This window comes from Pelodiscus sinensis, chromosome 31 (genome assembly GCF_049634645.1).
Source record: "Pelodiscus sinensis isolate JC-2024 chromosome 31, ASM4963464v1, whole genome shotgun sequence".
NCBI classification, from domain to species: Eukaryota; Metazoa; Chordata; order Testudines; family Trionychidae; genus Pelodiscus; species Pelodiscus sinensis.
In genome coordinates this window covers 7,877,111-7,897,165 of record NC_134741.1, presented here as the reverse complement: position 1 = coordinate 7,897,165, position 20,055 = coordinate 7,877,111, and the positions used below count along the sequence as shown (strand labels likewise).

At 52.5% G+C, this 20,055-nt stretch overlaps 1 protein-coding gene and 8 non-coding genes across 9 annotated transcripts in view; 5 read left to right on the top strand and 4 right to left on the bottom strand.

Annotated features, from left to right (window-relative positions):
- Positions 1-20,055, top strand: part of LOC142821517 (uncharacterized) — a 191,127-nt gene that overhangs the window by 32,061 nt on the left and 139,011 nt on the right. The gene's annotated exons all lie outside the window — the stretch shown is intronic.
- Positions 72-145, bottom strand: TRNAI-AAU (transfer RNA isoleucine (anticodon AAU)). Its single transcript has one exon. It is a non-coding gene; the product is annotated as a tRNA-Ile (tRNA).
- TRNAG-UCC (transfer RNA glycine (anticodon UCC)) lies at positions 2,802-2,873 on the top strand. Its single transcript has one exon. It is a non-coding gene; the product is annotated as a tRNA-Gly (tRNA).
- On the bottom strand, positions 6,338-6,409 carry TRNAQ-CUG (transfer RNA glutamine (anticodon CUG)). The gene has a single exon. It is a non-coding gene; the product is annotated as a tRNA-Gln (tRNA).
- TRNAV-AAC (transfer RNA valine (anticodon AAC)) lies at positions 8,325-8,396 on the bottom strand. Its single transcript has one exon. It is a non-coding gene; the product is annotated as a tRNA-Val (tRNA).
- Positions 8,809-8,881, bottom strand: TRNAK-CUU (transfer RNA lysine (anticodon CUU)). The gene has a single exon. It is a non-coding gene; the product is annotated as a tRNA-Lys (tRNA).
- TRNAT-UGU (transfer RNA threonine (anticodon UGU)) lies at positions 12,842-12,915 on the top strand. The gene has a single exon. It is a non-coding gene; the product is annotated as a tRNA-Thr (tRNA).
- Positions 16,268-16,340, top strand: TRNAV-AAC (transfer RNA valine (anticodon AAC)). The gene has a single exon. It is a non-coding gene; the product is annotated as a tRNA-Val (tRNA).
- Positions 18,583-18,656, top strand: TRNAI-AAU (transfer RNA isoleucine (anticodon AAU)). Its single transcript has one exon. It is a non-coding gene; the product is annotated as a tRNA-Ile (tRNA).

Genomic DNA, 20,055 nt, shown 5'->3' with positions numbered 1-20,055 from the left:
TTGCTTGTGTCTGTTTCCCTGTCTGTAGCAGGTAACTAAAGAAAGGGAAGTTACTGAATGGAACATCCCTTTGGCCAGCATGGGGCTTGAACCCATGACCTTGGTGTTATTAGCACCACGCTCTAACCAGCTGAGCTAGCCAGCCTATGAAAGTGCAGCTCACCAGTGGCCCTTTCAAGAGAGGCGCCTCAGGCAGCTGCAGGGACGTCTCTGCAGCTGCCAATGGCTCTTCTCTGACAGGGCCACTAGCGACTCACTGTAACGTGGGCTGGCTAGTCCAGCTGATTTGAGGGTTGGTCAAGGTGACTGGCGGCCGGCAGACCCAGGGCAAAGAGAAGCCGGAATCTCTTGCTGCCAGCACCTTGCCTCCCAGCTTCTTCCCTGTCAGCAGCAGCAAAGTCCTGAGCGCTGCCCTTGACACCATGGGACCAACCTCCCCTCACTCAACTGGGCCAAGCTGGTGCCCAGTTCATGCCCATTGGGACCTACTTTATTGGGTTCCTTCCACACAGAGCCCCCTTCTTCTCCTGGGTTGCGAGGCTCGTCACTGGGATGGTTTCTCATATCCCAGCACAGGGCCATCTCTCTGTGACAGGAGACGGGGCTGGTTTCAAGATTTCTTTCAGCCCAGCAGCAAGGGGAGATGAAGGAAAATCAACCCCGTTGGCAAGCTTTGTGTGACAGGAGGGGTGTGAGCTGGGGAGCCCGCCCCCCCAGAAGGGCATTTGGGTGCACCCAGGGGCAGCAAGAATTCAGGCCCTCAGGCGAGTACATTGGGGACAATGTGTGAGCCTTTCCATAAGCATTTTCTGCTCCCACTGGGGAAGGCAGCTGGGCAGGACCAGCCTGCAGCCCACGTCCCTTTCAGCCCCAGGTGAAGGAGGTAACAGAGAGGGGTGGAAAGTCCATGGCCAGAGCCTCCTCCCAGCAGTCTGGCCCTGCGCAGAGTCTGTGCATGATGGAGCCTCTCCCAGCAGGAGTCTGGCCTGTTCTCTGCAAAGTGCTCAGCTGTTTCATTTTTCTGCAGGCCCATTGTATGTGTCCCTGGTGGCTTCATTTACAGTTTTCAATCTTTACATTTGCATCCCTTTTTGGAAAAGAGGGTGCAAGTGTAAACATACCCTACATAGCGAGAGTTGGCCTCCGTCAGTTGAGCCTGGCTGTGTCCCTACTGCAAGAACCAAAAGGGAGCAAAGAGCAGAAGTACTGGAAACTGGTGGGGTACCCTCTGAATTTGATTTAGTGAGTCTTAGTTGGACTTGCTAAATCAAACTCCAGAAGATTGAAAGATAGTTGGCATTCCTCCCCCACTGGGTGTGATTCTTGTTCTTCTGCACAGCACAGCCCAGGTAGACCAAGGACCTTCAGATCACACCCTTGCTGAACTGATGGGAATAGAAACAGAAACACAAAAGATTTGAACTTGTTTCAGTTGAGATGGGCTTGCCTGGTTTATGTGCATTGACACAGGAACACATTAGGGGTTTGTAGTAATTTTAGGAATCTCTGCACACCAGAAATCCAGACTGTGATACAACTGGAGATACAGGAGTTTCAATGAAGTTAATCAACCATTCAGGGGGCACTTGGAATTGAACCAGAGCCCGCTTTGCCTGTAGTCAAACACTCTACCACTGAGCTACACCCCATTATACTTGCTTGTTTGCATCCAGTGTTAGGAAATTAGCCGCTGGCAGCACATTCTGCAGGAGCAGGTGGTGCCTTGCACACATGGTGGGGGGGAATGGCCCTCTATGGGGTCAGACATGTGTGGTGTCCCCCAACCTACGATCAGCATGACGCATCACAATAACACATCATCCCCTGTGCTCCCGCCTGCCCTGTGTGTGGTGCAACCTCACAGCACTCACCTGATGTTCCCTCCCCGGTGCCCGAAGACATTTGGGAGGCCTCCTGTATCTGGGGGAGGGTCACAACATTCCTGGAATCCTCCTCCTTATCCTGGAGCTGCTGGTCAGCAGGGTTGTCGTCCTGAAGCTGCGGCCGCTGCTGCCCAGGTGTCTTCATCCCAGACTCCACAACTGTCCCTGGAGACAGGGTTCCCAACCCTCAGGACTTGGTCCAGTTCCTCACAGTATGCACGGTGCTATGGTGCTTCCCCAGAGTGGGAGCTGTGCTCACGGGTCCTCATGTAGCCCTCCTGCAATTCCTTGACCATGGCTCTGACTTGGTCTGGGGAGGCGGGAGGTGGCCTTTCTTTGCAAGGCCATCAGCCATTTGGCCATAAATATCTGCATTCCTCCGCCTGGATTTCCAGGCCTGCAGAGACTCCTCCTTGAACCACAGCTTTATCTCTGGCCTGGACCATGACAGTGCCCAGCTCTTGCTGCCACTTGCTTGGTCCTGTGATGTGTCCATGGAAGGGCCAGAGGGATCTCTGGGGGCTTGTGCCTGTGACATGGCTCTCCAAGAGGCAGGAAGCGCTCGATCTTTATGACAAAAAACATGAGGACAGCTCTTGGTCTGTACCTCTAGGCCATGCAGAGTGTCCGGCAGCCACTTCCCTGCCTCTCCCTTTGCTGCTCTTGAACTTAGCCCAAGAGCCGAGAAGCTGTACTCGCCCACCCAGAAACCTCTGCTACTCCTATGCCAGCCAATCCCTCACACCACAGAGAGCCACAAGGCTGTTACTGCCCAACATCACCCCCCCCCCCGATTTTAGCCAATCGGGCAAGAGGTTATGCTTTACCCCAGACCACAGGGGCACCCTCTTCCCTCAAGTGTGCTTCATGGCAGAGGTGGACTTCCCTCACTAATTTTTACAAACAGGCTTAACACAGGCATTGGTGGTATAGTGGTGAGCATAGCTGCCTTCCAAGCAGTTGACCTGGGTTCAATTCCCAGCCAATGCAATGTGGGGAGGTAGCTGCACCATTCTTTGCAGAGCTTCTACTTTAACCCTGAAACAACAGGCACAAGTGGGTCCTGCTGCCTCTTGCCACTTTTATTCCTCTCTGAGAGGCAGGAAGTGCTCAATCTTAGCCAAATGGCCAAGAAGCAACGCCTTTTAGGTAATTCTGTTACAGTAAGTTATGACTGGATAATGAAATTATACTAAAATAATTGGTTAAGGTAGAACTAAGCGGTACTTGAATTTCTCTTTATACACTGGAGTCCAAGAAGGAGACCAGCAAGAAGAAGAAAAGGGGAGAACTGAAGAGGAAGGAAAAGGCAAAGGAAGACCAAGAAGGAGGAGAGAAGACCTTGAAGCAGAACTCACCTCCAAGGCAGCCTAAGACCAAAATAGCCAGGACTCCTCCGCACAGCTGTTGCAATGGTATGCTGTGTGAATTCTATGGCAGGTGACGTTAGGGCTGTGCACTGGGATTATTTACCAGTTTCCCTTACTCCACTTTGCCTGGAGTTGTGATGGCCGAGTGGTTAAGGCGTTAAGCTAAAAATCCAATATGGTTTCCCTGCGCAGATTCAAATCCTGCTCACAGTGAGGTCTGTATTTTGCCCTCTTCCTCGGGCGGCAAGAGCCTCTATGAGTTACCAGCAGTGGGGCTGTTACTGTTGGCATCAGGACTGGATTAAGGGGTGAGCTAGAGGGGCAGCTGCCATCAGGCACTGCGTGCCTGATTTCTGGCAGGCTGTAGCAGCTCCCGGCAGGCTGCAGCAGCTCCCAGCAGCTGCCCCAGGGCTGGGGCTGCATTAACCTCCACAGCACCTGTCAGCAGCGCCTTTCCCCAAGCAAGAAACAAAGAGAAAGGACAGAAATTCCCTGTCCCAAAGGCTCACCCCTCACATTGGCTGGGCAGACATGACCCTCCTCTCTACCCCAGCAGACACGTCTGCAGCCCCTGGCAGGGAGGGGACTAGGCAGGTCACTGGCAGAGCAGAGCCCGGACTGGCAGCAGTGCAGGCTGGTCGGCCACAGCCCTGGGAGAGCAGCTGGGGGCTCGGCTGGGGGGCGACAGGCCCGTGTGCTCTGTTGCTCACTGACGAGCTGGCTGCCCAAGTGCCCACACAGATGCTTCTTCAATCCCCACCCCCCTCAGCCGGCCACCCCCAGCCTGCCCCACCTCCCCCCACAGGGCTTCCACAGGGGCCTCTGTCCCAGGGGGAATGGGGAGCCCCTGCCCCCGGCACCCTCCCACCCTGCTGCTGCTCCCCCCAGAGCAGAGCATTCACCCGGCACAAGTAAGTGCCTCTGTCCCCCCTGACCCCGGCTGCTGGGTTCCCTCCTGTTTAGCTGCCTGGCCGCAGGTAAGGTCACATGAGACTGCTCATATCACCCCCCCTCAGCACGGAGCCCTGGGCAGCTGCCCTGCTCACTCCGGTCTCAGGCTGGCAGGGCCTGCAGAGATACTGGGTTTGAATGACAAGGTGTTGGGGAAGCTATTAAAAGGCTTCTTCCTTGGCAGGGGCATTGTGCTTGTGGATTGGCTATTTCTTGGATGACTGGTGCTTGCACATGCAGCTGGGCTTTAGCAAATCAGAACGATGCAAGTCGTGAGTAACCCAGCGCCTCTGGAAATGGGAGTGGAGTAAAAAGTACAATATTGTCTAAAAATAATAAAATAACTTGAATAAAAATCAGTGAGACAAAAATAAATTACTTGAGTAAAGTACAAAACCCCCCAAAAAGGTCTTGAGTAGTGTGATCAAGTATTTCTACTTAGTTATTTTCCACCTCTGCCCAGCACGCAGGGGTTCCTGGCCCCTTGCTGGTCTGCAGACTGGCAGTTTGTTACTACTGACTTAACGGGCTAGTGCTGTGTGCACCACAGAGCTTCCTGTAGCACTGCCCATGCAGCAGAGAGGAGGGCAGTTTGAGTCACCCAGCTCTGCCCCTTCTGAAAAGAGCAGGTGTTGTCTTAGCAGTGAGGGAGAGGTGGGAAGGATCCTGAAGTAACCTCTTGGGTCACAGCTGCTGTAACATGTGATAGTGAAAAAACTGGCTAGGCAGTTGTCATGTGAAGATTGAGGCTACATTCCCTGATTGGGAATCGAACCCAGGCCACAGCAATAAGAGTGCTGTATCCTAACCACTAGACCACCTTGTTGTTGTCAGCCTCTGTTGGTCAGTTGACCATGGATGATGTATCCTAGTTCTCGTCTTGGTTCGTGTCGAATTGTCTGGGACAGCGTCGGGGACAGCGTCGTTGGTGGCTGAAAAGGCCAATCCGGGACAGGCATTCTTTGCCGCAGAAGTCGCAGCTATAGGTGGTTCCCTGGCTGTTGTTGTTGCGTAACTTCCTGCGGGCTCACTTTTCTTCTGATGCACGCATCATGTTCGTTTCGCCTGACTTGAGCTGTGTGGTCAGGGTGCCCCTCCACTTTGGGCGGTCTGCTGCGAGGTCTTCCCAGGACTGCGTGTTTATGTCGATGGCTTTCATGTCCCTCTTCACGACATCTTTAAATTGCAGGTTCGGGTGCCCTGTGGTTCTCTTCCCAGATGCCAGTTCCCCGTAGAGGATGTCCTTTGGGATCCTCCCATCCTCCATGCGGCGTACATGGCCAAGCCAACGCAGGCGACGTTGTCGGAGCATGGTGTACATGCTGGGGAGGCCGGCTCGAGTCAGAACTTCGAGGTTGGAGACTTTGTCTTGCCAGGTAATACCCAGGATGCGGCGCAGACCTCGTAGATGGAAGGCGTTCAGTCTCCGCTCTTGTCTCGCGTATGTGGTCCATGTCTCGCTCCCGTACAGCAGGGTGCTGATGACGCAGGAGTTGTACACTGCCATCTTTGTTGCGGTTGTCAGCCTGGGGTTGGTCCACACTCGGGTTGTCAGGCGGGCTAAAGTAGAGGCTGCCTTCCCGATCCTCTTGTCGAGCTCAGCGTCAAGGGAGAGATTATCGGTGATGGTGGAGCCCAAGTACGTGAACTGGTGGACGACGTCAAGCTGGTAGTCGTCTACTGTGATGGCCGGTGGAGTGACAGTGTCCTGGCTTAGGACGTTTGTTTTTTTCAAACTGATAGTCAGCCCAAAGTCTTTGCAGGCCATGGAAAAACGGCTCATCAGCGACTGTAGTTCTTCCTGGGTGTGTGTGACGACTGCTGCGTCGTCGGCAAATATCATGTCCCAAGGTGCGTGGCTGGGAGCCAGGACTCAGGACCCTTCCCCCAATCCCCCCTCTGACCCACTCACACTGTCTGGCTGCCTCCAGCACAGGCTGAGCTCAGGGGTCAGGTGGGTGACCTGCCCTGCAGCTGTGATGGCATCAGGCCCTTCCAGCCCACCTGCTCAGTCTGGAGATGGAGCTCCAGTGGCCTCAGACACCCAGCAAGAGGAACAAAACTCTCTTTCTTGAACCTCAGCGCATGGAAGCTGAAGCACCAGCACCTTGTAACAACCAGCAGAGTCTTAGTAGGTCCCACTGAGATTTGAACTCAGATTGCAGGATTCAGAGTCCTGAGTGCTGCCCCTTACACCATAGGACCTGCAGTGCGAAAGTGCAGTGGGCACCTCTGACTCTCAGCTCTCAGGCTGGCCTCTGCTCTCCTGGATCCCTCCAGCTGCTTCATCTCCCAGAACTCCCTGTAAGAAATGTGTCACTTTCACCCATGGGAGCAGCTCAGCCATGCAAAGGGGCTGCCTGGGGCAGGACATTAGGCCTGGCGGGAACGGGTGGGTGTGGAAGTGACATCACAAGGGCCTTTTGCAGCCCCTCAGCTTATTGGCTAAAGGAGGTTGGGAGGTGATGACCTCACAGAGAGTCCATGACAGTGGCCAGGTGGGACAGGCTGCAGGGCAGGGGCCATCTCAGAGCCCCCCCATGGCTTTGCTGCAGCGAGTCTCCTTGAGAGTTGCCCTTGAGGCCTTTTCGGAGCCTTCTCCTTTCCCAAGACTAACTGACCTAGATGACGGACGTCGCTGGGGAGAAGGGAAGAGCCTCCAAGAAGGCTTCTGTAAATGCAGCAGGGGAATTAGCTCAAGTGGTACAGCGCTTGCTTAGCATGCGAGAAGCAGTGGGATCAATGCCCACGTTCTCCAAATGCAGCTCAGCTCTTATCCCTTATTTTCACTGTCAGGGGCTCAGTGGCCCCCTCCCTCTTCCTACTGCTCTCCCAAAAGAGACAGATCTGGCTCCTCTTTCTTTGCCACCAGCAATTGCCAAGCTGCAAAGCAGAGAGTGGAGATATCAGGCTCTGTGGTGCAATGGAAAGCATGTTGGACTTTTAAGCTGCAACAAAATACAGGACTGTGTAGCACTTTAAAGGCTAACAAGATGGTTTATTAGATGATGAGCTTTCGTGGGCCAGACCCACTTCCTCAGATCCAATAGTGGAAGAAAGTTGTCACAACCATATATATCAATGGATACAATTAAAAAAACCGAACACATATGAAAAGGACAAATCAAATTTCAGAACAGAACGGGGATGCGGGGGGGAAGGTAAATGTCTGTCAGCTAATGATATTAGAGGTGATAACTGGGGAAGCTATCTTTGTAATAGGTAAGATAACTAGAGTCTTTGTTAGGACCCCGCCGTAAAGTGTCGAATTTTAGCATGAATAACAGTTCAGAGGATTCCCTTTAAAGTGCAGTTTTAAAAGGCTTTTGAAGCAGGATGCAGCTAATTCAGTCATTGAGATGATGTCCTTTCTGAGTTAAAATGGCAAGAAACTGGTTTTTTTCTGTATTTTGTTTCAGCTACCCTAGACTAACATGGCTACTTTTCTAGCACTATTTTAAGCTGCAGTGATTCATGTGAGCCCAGCTAGACATTCAAAGTTTGTGGGTTCAAGTCCCACGAGTGTCACTTTAGCTGCTTTCTCATTTCCAGGGTGCAGCTTTTACAGAACAGGCAATCCTTAGGGTGAAACTGGCGTGGGCTTGAGTCCAGACAGTTCCCAGCAGACCCCAGTGAGGATGGAGGGAAGGGCTGGTTCTTGTGGCTGGGGCTGGGAGTTGTTCTGAAAGGCTTCAGGTGCCCTTAGATCGTTTTATCCCTCCCTGTCTCCTACCAGTGCTAAGCAAACTCAGGCTATGTCTGCCCTACACTGCTCTTCTGGGAAAAGCTACGCAAATTTCAAAACCCAATTTGTGCAGCTTTTTCTTCTGCTTTTTTTTTTTTTTTTTTTGGAAGAGACTTTTCCGACATTTGGCCTGATACATTGAGCAAGTCACACAAGGGAGGCAGCAGGCAGAGCCAGCCCAATGCACCAGCCTCCCAGGGCAGGGAAGGCCAAGGCACAAGCAGCTACCTGGCCTAATTTATCTGGCTTCCCCAGGTTGGCACCCGGGGCATTATCAGCTGATGTTACCCCCCCGTCACATGAGCATTGGGCTCATCAACAGGCTGGTCAGCAGCAGCTGCAGTTACCTGGGCACCGCAATAAGAGAAGACCCCGTGTTTCTGCCTGGCTTTGGACCAGGATCTTTTGCGTGTTAGGCAAACGTGATAACCACTACACCACAGAAACACATTTCGAGGGCTGGAACTTGTCTGACTGTTCTGTTTCTAGCTCTTTCTAACACCCTGCTCTGCAGGGGAGAGGGATGCTCCTTGTGAACAACTCCACCTCTTGTTCTCAGGGAAGCGCCTAATTTCCTCACCAGCCCCTTGAGATTTGTAGCTCAAAGCTGGAGCTGCTGTGGAAGGAGGTGAAGCTACAGAAGCTGACAGGGGACAATCAGCGGGCGGAGGGTTATTTTTTCTCCCCCCTGGGCTGATGTGGCTAGAACGGAGGAGAAGAAAATCCTCTTCCCTTCTCCTCAGAAGATGGAAATTGCAGGTGGTTCTCCTAAAGCTGGACCCCAGGACTAGACTTTTTCTTTCTAAAACCCTGAGAGCCAATTGCTCACAGGCTGAGAATGTGAGTTAAGGAAGAGCACCACCCAGCATAGGGCTTGAACCCATGACCTTGAGATTAAGAGTCTCATGCTCTACCAACTGAGCTACCCAGGCTGCACTGAAAAAGTTTCCTAATATCCCAGCTCAGGTTAACAGGAGCCAAGTGTTCCCCACTGCCTGACTCAAGCCAAGAGTTATTCCTCTCCCTCTCCCCATGAGGAATAAACCCTCTTATGCAAGAGATCTTGCATAAGAAGGTAGTATGAATGGGCAACAGGGTTTTTTTCGTGCAAGAAACCCCTATGGCTAAAATGGCCATCAGAGCTTTCCTGCACAAGAGAGCGTGCACACTGCCACAGACATTCTTGCACAAAATCACATGGCAGTGTGGACGTGCTCTTGCACAAGACGTGTAGATTATGAAACTTTGTAGTTGTTGTTGCCTTGGAAACTCCCCACAGACCTTCCCCTGGGGGCCCCGGCAGCCGCTCACACTGCACAGCCCACTTCGAGGTGAGGGTGCTGTGTAGACGTGCCCGTCCTGTTGAGGGCCAGCCTGCTGGGGGGAGGCTCTGGCCACTTCCTTTCCTTGTCTCTCTCAGGCTGTGTCTACACTCCAGGGCTACGTCTACACTGCAGGCTTTTTGCGCAAGAACAACTGCTCTTGTGTAAAAACTTGCAGAGCGTCTACACTGCAGGGACGTTCTTGTGCAAGTAAATTTATAGTGCAGCATCAGAAAACAGGGCTTCTTGCACAGAAGTTATTGCTCTCCCCATGAGGAATAAGCCCTCTTGTGTAAGAACTCGTCCACAGGGAGGCAGTGTGGACGGGCAACAGGGGTTTCTTGCTCAAGAAAGCCCTATGGCTAAAACGCCCATCAGAGCTTTCCTGCGCAGAAAAGTGTCCACACTGCCATGGGCGCTCTTTGCAGAAAAGCACTTCTCTTGTGCAACAGCACATGGCAGTGCAGAGACACTGATGTGCAAGACCTTTTGCAGAAGAACTCTTGCACAAAACAGTTCTTGAGCAAGAAGTCTCCAGGTTAGATGTAGGCAGCAGGTATTTGGGTTTGTTACCAGAACTGAGCTTTGTACAACAGCCCAGGGAACATTGTGAAAAGCCAAAACCTTCCAGCCCTGGGTGTCCTTGGCCAGTCAGCAAGTGGCAGAAATATTCCCTGAAGTGCTGACTTCAGGTGATTTGAAACAAACCCCCCACACCTCAGTTGAGGTGGCCGAGTGGTTAAGGTGATGGACTGCTAATCTATTGTGCTCTGCACGCATGGGTTCAAATTGCATCTTCCTTGGGTGTTTGCAGCCCTCCCTCTTGCTTCTCCCAGGAGTTCAGTGCCAGCCCCTCCTGTAACCCTGCCTGCCCCAGCCCCTCCCACTGCAGCCTGGGGAAAGGGGAAATCTCCACAGAGACACTCCCAGCTGGGACCCTCAATCCCTTCTGCCCTCAAGGGGAAACCTCACAAAGGAGATTCCAGGCAGCCAGGCCATGGGGGTCTCTGAGATGCCCCAGCCCTGCAGCCTGTCCCACCTGGCTGTTGCCATGGATCCTCTGTGAGGTCACTGCCTCCCAACCAATGAGCTGAGGTGCTGTAAAAGTTCCTTGTGATGTCACTGCTGCCTTGCAGGCTCATGTCCTGCCCCTGACCAGCCCCTTGGCATGTGTGAGCTGCTCCCCCTGCCCCACTCACTCAGGGCTGGTTCTGGGGCTGAAGCAGGGAACATCAGAGGCTGCTCAGGGGGCCATGTTGCTAGGCCAGGGGCCCTCCTGTGGGGCTGTGAGTGTTGCTGTCCCTGCTGTACAGAGAGGGCCATAGAGCCACAGGAGGCTGCAGTGGTGGGAGACACTTCCCTGGTTTTGGGAGACGTCAGGGCCCATGACTTGGAGCCAGCTACAGATACCCATGGAAAGCTGATTTTCAGAGGGGTGTGATCAGCCCTTCCTGTGTATCTGGCTTCTTCAAACCAGCTTAATCAGTTGCTAAAAGTTGAAGAAGGGACATTTAGAAGGGTGAATTTCTGTCTCTGGGACTGTTGTCTGTGTTCTCCTGTGCCCTAATGGACAAGGCACTGACTTCCTCAGCTAGGGGTTATGGGTTTAAGTCCCATCTGGGGTAACAGTTTCCTTTCACTGGCGAAGAACTTACTTTCTTCTGCTCTCTGAGTCAGTTGGTAAGGTTTATCCACAGTGGCTGTCTTTCTCTCCACAACAGTGGTCTCCAACCTTTTTACACCCAAGATCACTTTTTAAATCTCAGAACAGGCGAAGATCTACCGCCCCGCCCCTTCCTTGAAGCCCCGCCCTCTCTATTCTCCTCCTGTCCATCACTTGCTATCCCCAGCCCTTACTTACACACTCTGATAAACAGTTTATTTTTAAATTATGCGATACATAGAATTAAAATCAGGTGTTTATAGCTATGAAATAAATGGTCTGTTTTTTATTCATGCTATTTAAATCTAAAATGAAGCTTTTATAATTATACATTTTGTGGGGACAGAGTTCTGCAGCTGGGGGCAGGGGAGAGGGAACAGGGTGCTGGGAGGGCAGAGGACAGGGTTCTGCAGCTGGGGACAGGGTGCCAGTGGGGACAGAGTTCGGGGAGTGGGGACGGGAATAGGGACAGAGTTCTGTAGCTGGGGACAGGAGAGTGGGGACAATTCGGGGAGTGGGGACCGAGTTCTGTGGCTGGGGCCAGGGGAATGGGGACAGCATTCTGTAGTTGAGGACAGGAGAGTGGGGACGGGAGTGGGGACAGCGTTCTGTGTCTGGGGAGTGGGGGCTGGGGAATGGGGTGCCAGTGGAGGCAGAGAGTCCCCTGCATCTCCCTCCTCCCAAGATTCTCCCCCCCCCCCGAGAAACCCGTGCATGCCTGCCCCAGAGCCGACCCCCCACTCCATGCAGGGAAGTCCCGTGTGCGCGCACCTGCCCAGGGGGCCGACCCCCCCACACACCAGGAAACCCCCTGCATGCCTCCCGCGGGGCTGACTCACCCCTCCTGTGAGGTGCAGGGAGCCAATGCTCCCTCCCGCAGTACACCCGGCCGGCAGACCAGTAGCTCGCGATCGACCTGTTGGTGACCACGGCTCTACAGAAACTGTTATCAGACCCCTCACTAGAAAATGCTGGTGTTAGGTGCAGGTGTGAGTGTTAAAAGCCCAGGTGTACAAAGTCAGAATGAAGGGAAGCATTTTGCTTTAGAAGTGACAGAGGGAGGTGGCTATGGCAGAGCAGGGTCTGTCTGGAGACAAAGCAGAGCCTGAGGATGAGAAGACCCATGAGAGGCAGAGACTCCAGAGCAGTGGGGGTGGGGAGGGCTAGTTTTTTGGTCTGGCAAACAGACAGAAAATCCCCAGGCCCTGAGCATGGTGCAGGCAAAGCCCATGGGGACTACCGAGTCCATCAGAATTTATTATTTTCCCTTTTTGGGGTTTAGAAATCACATCTGAGCTGGTGGATTATTCTTATTGTGTGTAACTAAGCATTGCAGCCCAGAGATTTTCCTTGCATAATTAATTGGGGTCCGTTTTTGAACAAGAGACTTTTGTGCAGAGGAGCTGTGCAGACAGGGGCTCTTCCTTCCTCCTGATTCCCCTGGTTCCAGCCTGACCCTGGCCTGTAGTGCCTGCTTGGCAAGTAATCCTTAGGTTGCTCTGCAATTGACAAAAAGTTTGTGGGTATGAGCTGTCAATCACATTTCTTTGCTGCACAGGCCTTGAGACCCCTCCAACACTGGAGGGAAATGGGGAATGGCTGCACCTTGGAATTCAAAGATGTTGTCTGGGACCATAAATTCAAACAGTTTTAAGAGACTTTTCTTTTTTCAGAAGAGACTTTTCTGATATTTGGCCCATCTACACGGGCGCAAATGTGGGGAAAACCTTCTCTTTGGGAAGAGCCTTATTCCTAATACAATGAGGAATACAGGCCTTCCAAAAGAACACGCCCACTTTTTTGGAAATGATCTAAAAGAGTCGACCCATTCCATAAACACAGCAGAGTTTTCCAGAGATACAAAAGCTACCCTGGAAAAGCTTTATAGTGGGTTTACAGCCAAACAGGGTGCCATGGCTTAGCTGGCTAAAGGGCCTGCCTTGTAAGCAGGCGATCCTGGGTTCAAATCCCAGTGGTTCCTTGTTGTAGCCTTTGCATGTTTTCCTGTGTGCTTCTGGGACACAGAAGAGGCCACCTGTGGAACTGCTGGTTCAGGAAAAGGCTGATTGGGGAGGAGTGTTGGGAAGAAGGAAATCACAAGCCTGGTGCAGAGGCTACTGGCACTGGCAAGGCAGGGCTCTGACTCCAATTGCTGGGACAGGAGAGCCAGCAGCACATGCCTTTGTGATTCTCTTGGGGTGTCAGTGCCCAGAGAACCTGCAAGGGATGCAAATGTAGACACTCAACATTGGAAATGAAGCTGGGATTTAAATATCTTGCACTTCAATTGCATATTCACAGACTGGTGCTATTTGAAAATACTTTATTTTGAAATACAAAACGCTGTTGAGATACGCTTATTGCGGGAGAAAACCCTTCGTCAGAACTAACCCTTAAACCTCATTTCACAAGGAGTAAGGGTGATTTTGAAAGAAGGGTTTTCTTTCCAAAGAACTGTGTTTAGACAGCGTCTGTTCTTTCAAAATAGCATATTTCGAAATAGCAGCCAGACATGATTATGCAAATCTCCACTTCATTTGCAATGTCACTTGGCTGAATTTGCATTGGTCTCTGGGAAGAGGAATGACGTGTAGACAAACCCTCACATGGGGAGATGCAAAGATCAGAATTTCCCCACCTCCCTCAGCTTGTCTGGATACTTTGCCCCATTTCCTGCCTCCCTCCCTGAGCTGACCCAATGGCTGAAAGGGACAGCAGCTGCTGATGGGTAAGAGGTGCGGGGAGAAGACCGGCAACAAGATCCTGGAAGCAAGAAGTACCTTCCCTGGCCACCCACCATTCAGTCTGACAAGACCATAATATGTGAAGGGGGAATTTTCACTGACAGTCTCCTCTGAGCTAGAATTCCAGCTCCTACAGTGACCACTGGAAAGGGGCATCCCAGTAGGGACTGAAAACCACTGCTCCAGGTGTGGTATGAATTCATAACCTCAGCATGTTTCCCACACACACTGCTTTATAAATACTGTGCACTGACCCATTGTGCCACTGGAGCAGATGTTTAAGAGTTTTCTCCGAAGTCCTTACATTGAGACAGTGAAGAAGCACAAAGTAGAATTGAGCCAGAGGGGCAAGATCAATTCTCAAGGATTTACACAAACCAACAAGTCCCCAGCAGGGACAAACCAACATTTGAACTCAGCTTGTAAGATTCAAACTCCTGACCCCTTCCCCTTACACTATGGGGCCATCACATGGCTCTGTGCTTGAGGTTCTCAGCTGGTAGCTGAAACTCTTCTCTCCTTGCTTTTTCCATTCAGCTGCGTCACCTCTCCAGACCCTGCCCCATCTGTATGTGGGCTCATGGCAATGAGCTGGCTCCCTCTCTGGCAGAGGAAGGAGAAACGTTGCCTTGTCCCTCCTGCTTAGCTGGCTGGCCCCAGGTAAGGCCACATGAGATTATCCAAACACATCCCCATCAGCCCACAGCCCTGTTCCATATCTAGGGCCAGCACTGGGTGGGCAGTAGTCAAGGAGGCAGCGACTCACAGGAAGAAGTCGGGGGTGGGGCTAATGAGATGATCTTGATTTGTCAATGCCAAGCTGTGGCCAAAAAAGGTAAGATAAGGATAAAGCACAGGAGTAACACCAGATCAGAGACAAGGTTCCTGCGACATGTCAGCCCCTGCCAAAGCCTAGGATTGAACTAGGAACCTTTAAATATTCAGTCCAATGCTCTCCCCACTGAGCTACTTCACCTGGTGGGTATGGATTCCTCTGGCCTATAATTCTGTCTGGGATGTTTGGCAGCCGTGCTGCACAAAGTGGACGTCGTCATGCCCTGCCCAGGAAGGCCAGACTGGCCTTTCCACAGCGCCCCTCCCCCACAGCCAGAGCCAAGGTTCCCTCTAAGCCAGGCCTGGGCAATACAGGCCAGCAGGCTGGATCCAGCCCATGAAGCCACCCAACATGGCAGCAAGAAGCCTCAGGCAGATTCCCTGCTTGCCCTGCCCCCACGCACAGCTGAGAGAAGGGGCTGCTGGGCCCTTTGTGTCTCTCAGCTGTAGAGGAAAAGGCTTCAGGCCTGGTCCCTGCTCCAAGCTTGTTTGTGGCCAATGGGAGCTGCCTGCTTGAAGCCCTGGCCAGTCCCCACAAGCTCTTATTCACCCAGGCATGTGACCTGTACCCCCTGCGCAGGGAAGGGGCTGCCTGAGAAATGTGCTTGGCTGCGGGGAGTGTCTCCCAGTCAGAGCCTGCCTCTGGCACCCCAGCCCCTCCCTTCCCTCAGCCCACTGGCCCTCCCTGTGATGGAAAAGGGCAAAGACTTGGCAAATTTCATTAATACAGACGAGGTTGGTTTCCCTGACTGGACAGCAGGAAAGGGGCCGGCCCCTCAGCACCAGGGCACAGGCAGGAGAAGACGGGAGTGAATCCTGCTACCTCTGCCATGGCTTGGCCCAGGAGGGCTGGGGTCTAGCAGATTTTCACCCCAGCTTTGTGGGAGGCCAGGTAGGAAGGGGCCTCTGGAGGCTCATAGCCCCCTGGCCTGCTGTGTCTGTGGAAAGGGGGGAAGAGGACACATACCTCTCACTGGGAAACAGGGCGCATGGATGCCACTCGTTCCTGCAGAAAATGAAACAGGCTGAGCATTTTGCAGAGAACAGGCCAGAGCCCTTCTCCTGTCCCTGGAGAGATGGAAATGGGGCCGTTCCTTGTGGGGAAAGAAGTGGGTGTGTCGGGAGCGGGGTTCAAGTTCAAACCTCTCCACAGACCAGAACCCCACCTTAGGGGCAAGAAAGAGCCTTGAGTGGAGAACACTTGGCTCCTGTTACCCTGAGATGGGATATTAGGAAACTTTTCACAGGTAGCCTGGTTAGCTCAGTGGCTAGAGCATGAGGCTCTTAATCTCAGGGTCATGGATTCAAGCCCTATGCTGGGTGGTGCCCTTCATTAACTCACATTCTCAGTCTGTGAGCAATTTGCTCTCAGTTTTCACCAGGGTTTTAGAAAGAAAAAGTCTAGTCCTGGGGTCCAGCTTTAGGAGAACCAACTGCAATTTCCATCTTCTGAGGAGAAGGGAAGAGGATTTTCTTCTCTGTTCTAGCCACATCAGCCCAGGGGGGAGAAAAAATAACCCTCTGCCCGCTGATTGTCCCCCGTCAGCTTCTGTAGCTTCACCTCCTTCCACAGCAGCTCCAGCTTTGAGCTACAAATCTCAAGGGGCTGGTGAGGAAATTAGGCACTTCCCTGAGAACAAGAGGTGGAGTGTTCACAAGGAGCATCCCCCTCCCCTGCATCCCCCTCCCCTGCAGAGCAGGGTGTTAGAAAGAGCCAGAAACAGAACAGTCAGCCAAGTTCCACCTCCTGAAAGTGTTTCTGTGGTGTAGTGGTTATCATGTTTGCCTAACATGCAAAAAGTCCCTGGTTCAAAGCTAGGCAGAAACACAGGGTCTTCTCTTATTGTGGTGCCCAGGTAACTGCAGCTGCTGCTGACCAGCCTGTTGATGAGCCCAATGCTCATGTGACAGGGTGGGGGTAAGGTCAGCTGATAATGCCCCTGGGTGCCAACCTGGGGAAGCCAGATAAATTAGGCCAGGCAGCTGCTTGTGCCTTGGCCTCCCCTGCCCTGGGAGGCTGGTGCATTGGGCCGGCTCTGCCTGCTGCCTCCCTTGTGTGACTTGCCCAGTGTAACAGGCCAAATGTCGGAAAAGCCTCTTCCAAAAAAAAAAAAAAGAAGAAAAAGCTGCACAAACTGGGTTTTGAAATTTGCGTAGCTTTTCCCAGAAGAGCAGTGTAGGGCAGACATAGCCTGAGTGTTGCTCAGCACTGGTAGGAGACAGGGAGGGATAAAACGATCTAATGGCACCTGAAGCCTTTCAGAACAACTCCCAGCCCCAGCCACAAGAACCAGCCCTTCCCTCCATCCTCACTGGGGTCTGCTGGGAACGGTCTGGACTCAAGCCCACCCCAGTTTCACCCTAAGGATTGCCTGTTCTGTAAAAGCTGCGCCCTGGAAATGAGAAAGCAGCTAAAGTGACACTTGTGGGACTTGAACCCACAAACTCTGAATGTCTAGCTGGGCTCACATGAATCACTGCAGCTTAAAATAGTGATAGAAAAGTAGCCATGTTAGTCTAGGGTAGCTGAAACAAAATACAGAAAAAAACCAGTTTCTTGCCATTTCAACCAGAAAGGACATTATCTCAATGACTTAATTACCTGCATCCTGCTTCAAAAGCCTTTTAAAACTGCACTTTAAAGGGAATCCTCTGAACTCTTATTCATGCTAAAATTCGACACTTCACGGCGGGGTCCTAACAAAGACTCTAGTTATCTTACCCATTACAAAGATAGCTTCCCCAATTATCACCTCTAATATCATTAGCTCACAGACATTTACCTTCCCCCCCGCATCCCCGTTCTGTTCTGAAATTTTATTTGTCCTTTTCACATATGTTCGTTTTTTTTAATTGTATCCGTTGCTATATATGGTTGTGACAATTTTCGTCCACTATTTGATCTGAGGAAGTGGGTCCGATGCCCCCTGGAGCTCAGTCTGGGGTCCTGGCCGCTCTGATCTGAGGCTGCCTTGGAGGTAAGTTCTGCTTCCAGGGCTTCTCTCCTCCTTCTTGGTCTTCTCCCTTCCTTTCCCTTTCCCTCCTTCTTCCTCTTCTCTTTTCCCCTTTTCCTTTTTCTCCCTGGTCTCCTTCTTGGACCCCAGTTTATAGAGTGAAAATTGAGTCCTGCTTAACCAATTATTTTAGTTTAATGTTACTAACCAAAGATAACATACTATTATGATTTACCTAACCAATCATACTGCACCACCTTTGTTGATTTCCCCCCAGCAACATTAATGATACAGCAGAGAGAAACAGTTACAATGCAGACAGCGATCACACAGACAAACAATAGGAAAGTGAGGATGATAATCATAGAATGCCAGTTGCACAAACACTGGTAAGCAGTTTTTTGCCAGACAAAATGCTGTTAACTAAGTTTTCTCTACCCATCCTGAGATCTGTTTCTTACTTGGTGACAGTGGGTGTCCTTAGGATCCAAGCCCCTTCTCACAGCCTAGTGTGACCCTATTGAAATGCTATTTGGATGGAATGTGAGCCCAGGCTTTACAGTTAATTGCTGCCTCTCTGCAGAATGGTAAAGGTTAGATTTGCTGAATAGCTAGAGGCCTTCCAATGGATACATATCGTTACGAAGAACCTTTCCAAGCATGAGATACCAGAACCCACAAGCACAGTCAACACAACTGCAAAGGGACTCAAACCCTGTAACAATAAAATAGTAACTGTTTAAGCTTTAACCTGACTCCTTCAGTTGCTGTAACAGAACCAAGCACAATTTAAAAGAACTTCAGCCGGTCATAAGGGACTCACTGCCCTGGCCGTCGGCTGACACCGTAAGGGGCTGAGGCTGCTGCCGACAGGGAAGAAGCTAGGAGGCAAGGTGCTGGCAGCAAGAGATTCTGGCTGCCTCTTTGCCCTGGGTCTGCCGGCCACTGGCCACCAGCCACCTTGACCAAACCTCAAACCAGCTGGACTAGTGAGCCCACGTCACAGTGAGTTGCTAGTGACCCTGTCAGAGAAGAGCCATTGGAAGCTTCAGAGACATCCCTGCAGCTGCCGGAGGTGCCTTTCTGAAAGGGCCATTTGTAAGCTCAGCTCCTGAAGGCCAGCTAGCTCAGTTGGTTAGAGCGTGGTGCTAATAACACCAAGGTCATGGGTTCAAGCCCCATGTTGGCCACACAGTTGTTTGTTGTGGTGACTACTTTAGCTGCCAGCTATGGACAGAGAAGCAGAAACAGGCAAAAGGCTGAGAGCTTTGCAGGACTCAGGCCAGAGAACTGGTAGGAGGAGGATCCAGCCTGCACAGACCCAGTGGCTAAAAGGGCCTTGGCCTGGCCTGCTTTCTCCAAGAGTAGGCAAAACTCTTCTCTTCCCTCCATTGTCCCCAGTGGGGTGACCTGATGCCCAAATTCCTGCTGCTGCAGTGACTTCCCTGAGGCTCTGTATGTCCAGGAAACTAGGACCATGTGCCCAGCCCACAGCGCTGCTGCCAACCACTGGTCACCTGCGTCAGTGGCCCAGCAGCCCCTCCCCCGAACCTGCTCCTGTTCAAGGCCCCCCTGAACCCACCCAGGCTCCTGATCCTCTGACTTCTGCACTAGCCAGCCCACATCTCAGTGAGTCACCCGTGGCCCCATCAGAGACGAGCTCGTGGCTGCCTGTGGGGTCTTTCCCAAAGGGCCCCTCGTGGGCTGCTGGCTCAGCTGTTTAGAGCTTGATGCTGATAACGCCCAGGTCGTGGGTTCAAGCCCCAGGCTGGCCACAGGGGTGTCTGGTTTGGTGACCTGCCTTTGTGTAGCTGCCTGCTATGGACAGGGAAAGAGAAAGAAGCCCTGGGAAGTGAAGCAGCGGGAGGGAAGCAAGGAGCAGAGTGTCAGCTGCCAGCCGAGAGTCACAGGTGCCCTCTGCCTCCTGGGACCGCCCCTCCCTGAGCCGCCAGCCCCCTGTCTCTCACCGTGCGCCCCTTGGGGAGTCCACTCGCTCTCCCATTTCCTGGCAGTGACTGAAGCGATGGAGACGGGCCCCAGAGTTGCCACCCTGGGAAAGTGCCTGCTACACAGGGGAGAGGCAGCGGCTCCTCCACATGGTCTCCAGCCGGCTCCCTGGGGGTGGGGCCTTGGCTGCTTCCTTGCTGGCCTAACAAGAGAGCTCATTGCCCCATCTAAATGAACTCCTCACAAAGCTGATTGGCTGGCTGAGAATGCCACTCAAGGGCACAATCTCTCAGCTCAGCTCCCTGGCATGCCCTGAGTGATGGAGCTGACTGATGGAAGGACGGGAGGTGTCAGTGGAGCAGGTCAGAAGCCCAGCCCTGTCTCCTGTCACTGGAGAGATGGCCCTGTGCTGGGATATGAGAGTATCTCAGTGATGCTCCTCGCAGCCCAGGTGAAGAAGGGGGCTCTGGGTGGAAAGAAACCAAGTAAAGCAGGTCCCAGTGGGCATGAACTGGGCACCAGTTTGGCCCAGTTGATTGAGGGGTGGTTGGTGTCATGGGCAGCGCTCAGGACTCGGAATCCTGCAAGCTGAGGCCCCATTCCTGCCTCCCTTCCCGGGCTGACCCAGTGGCCGAAAGGGGC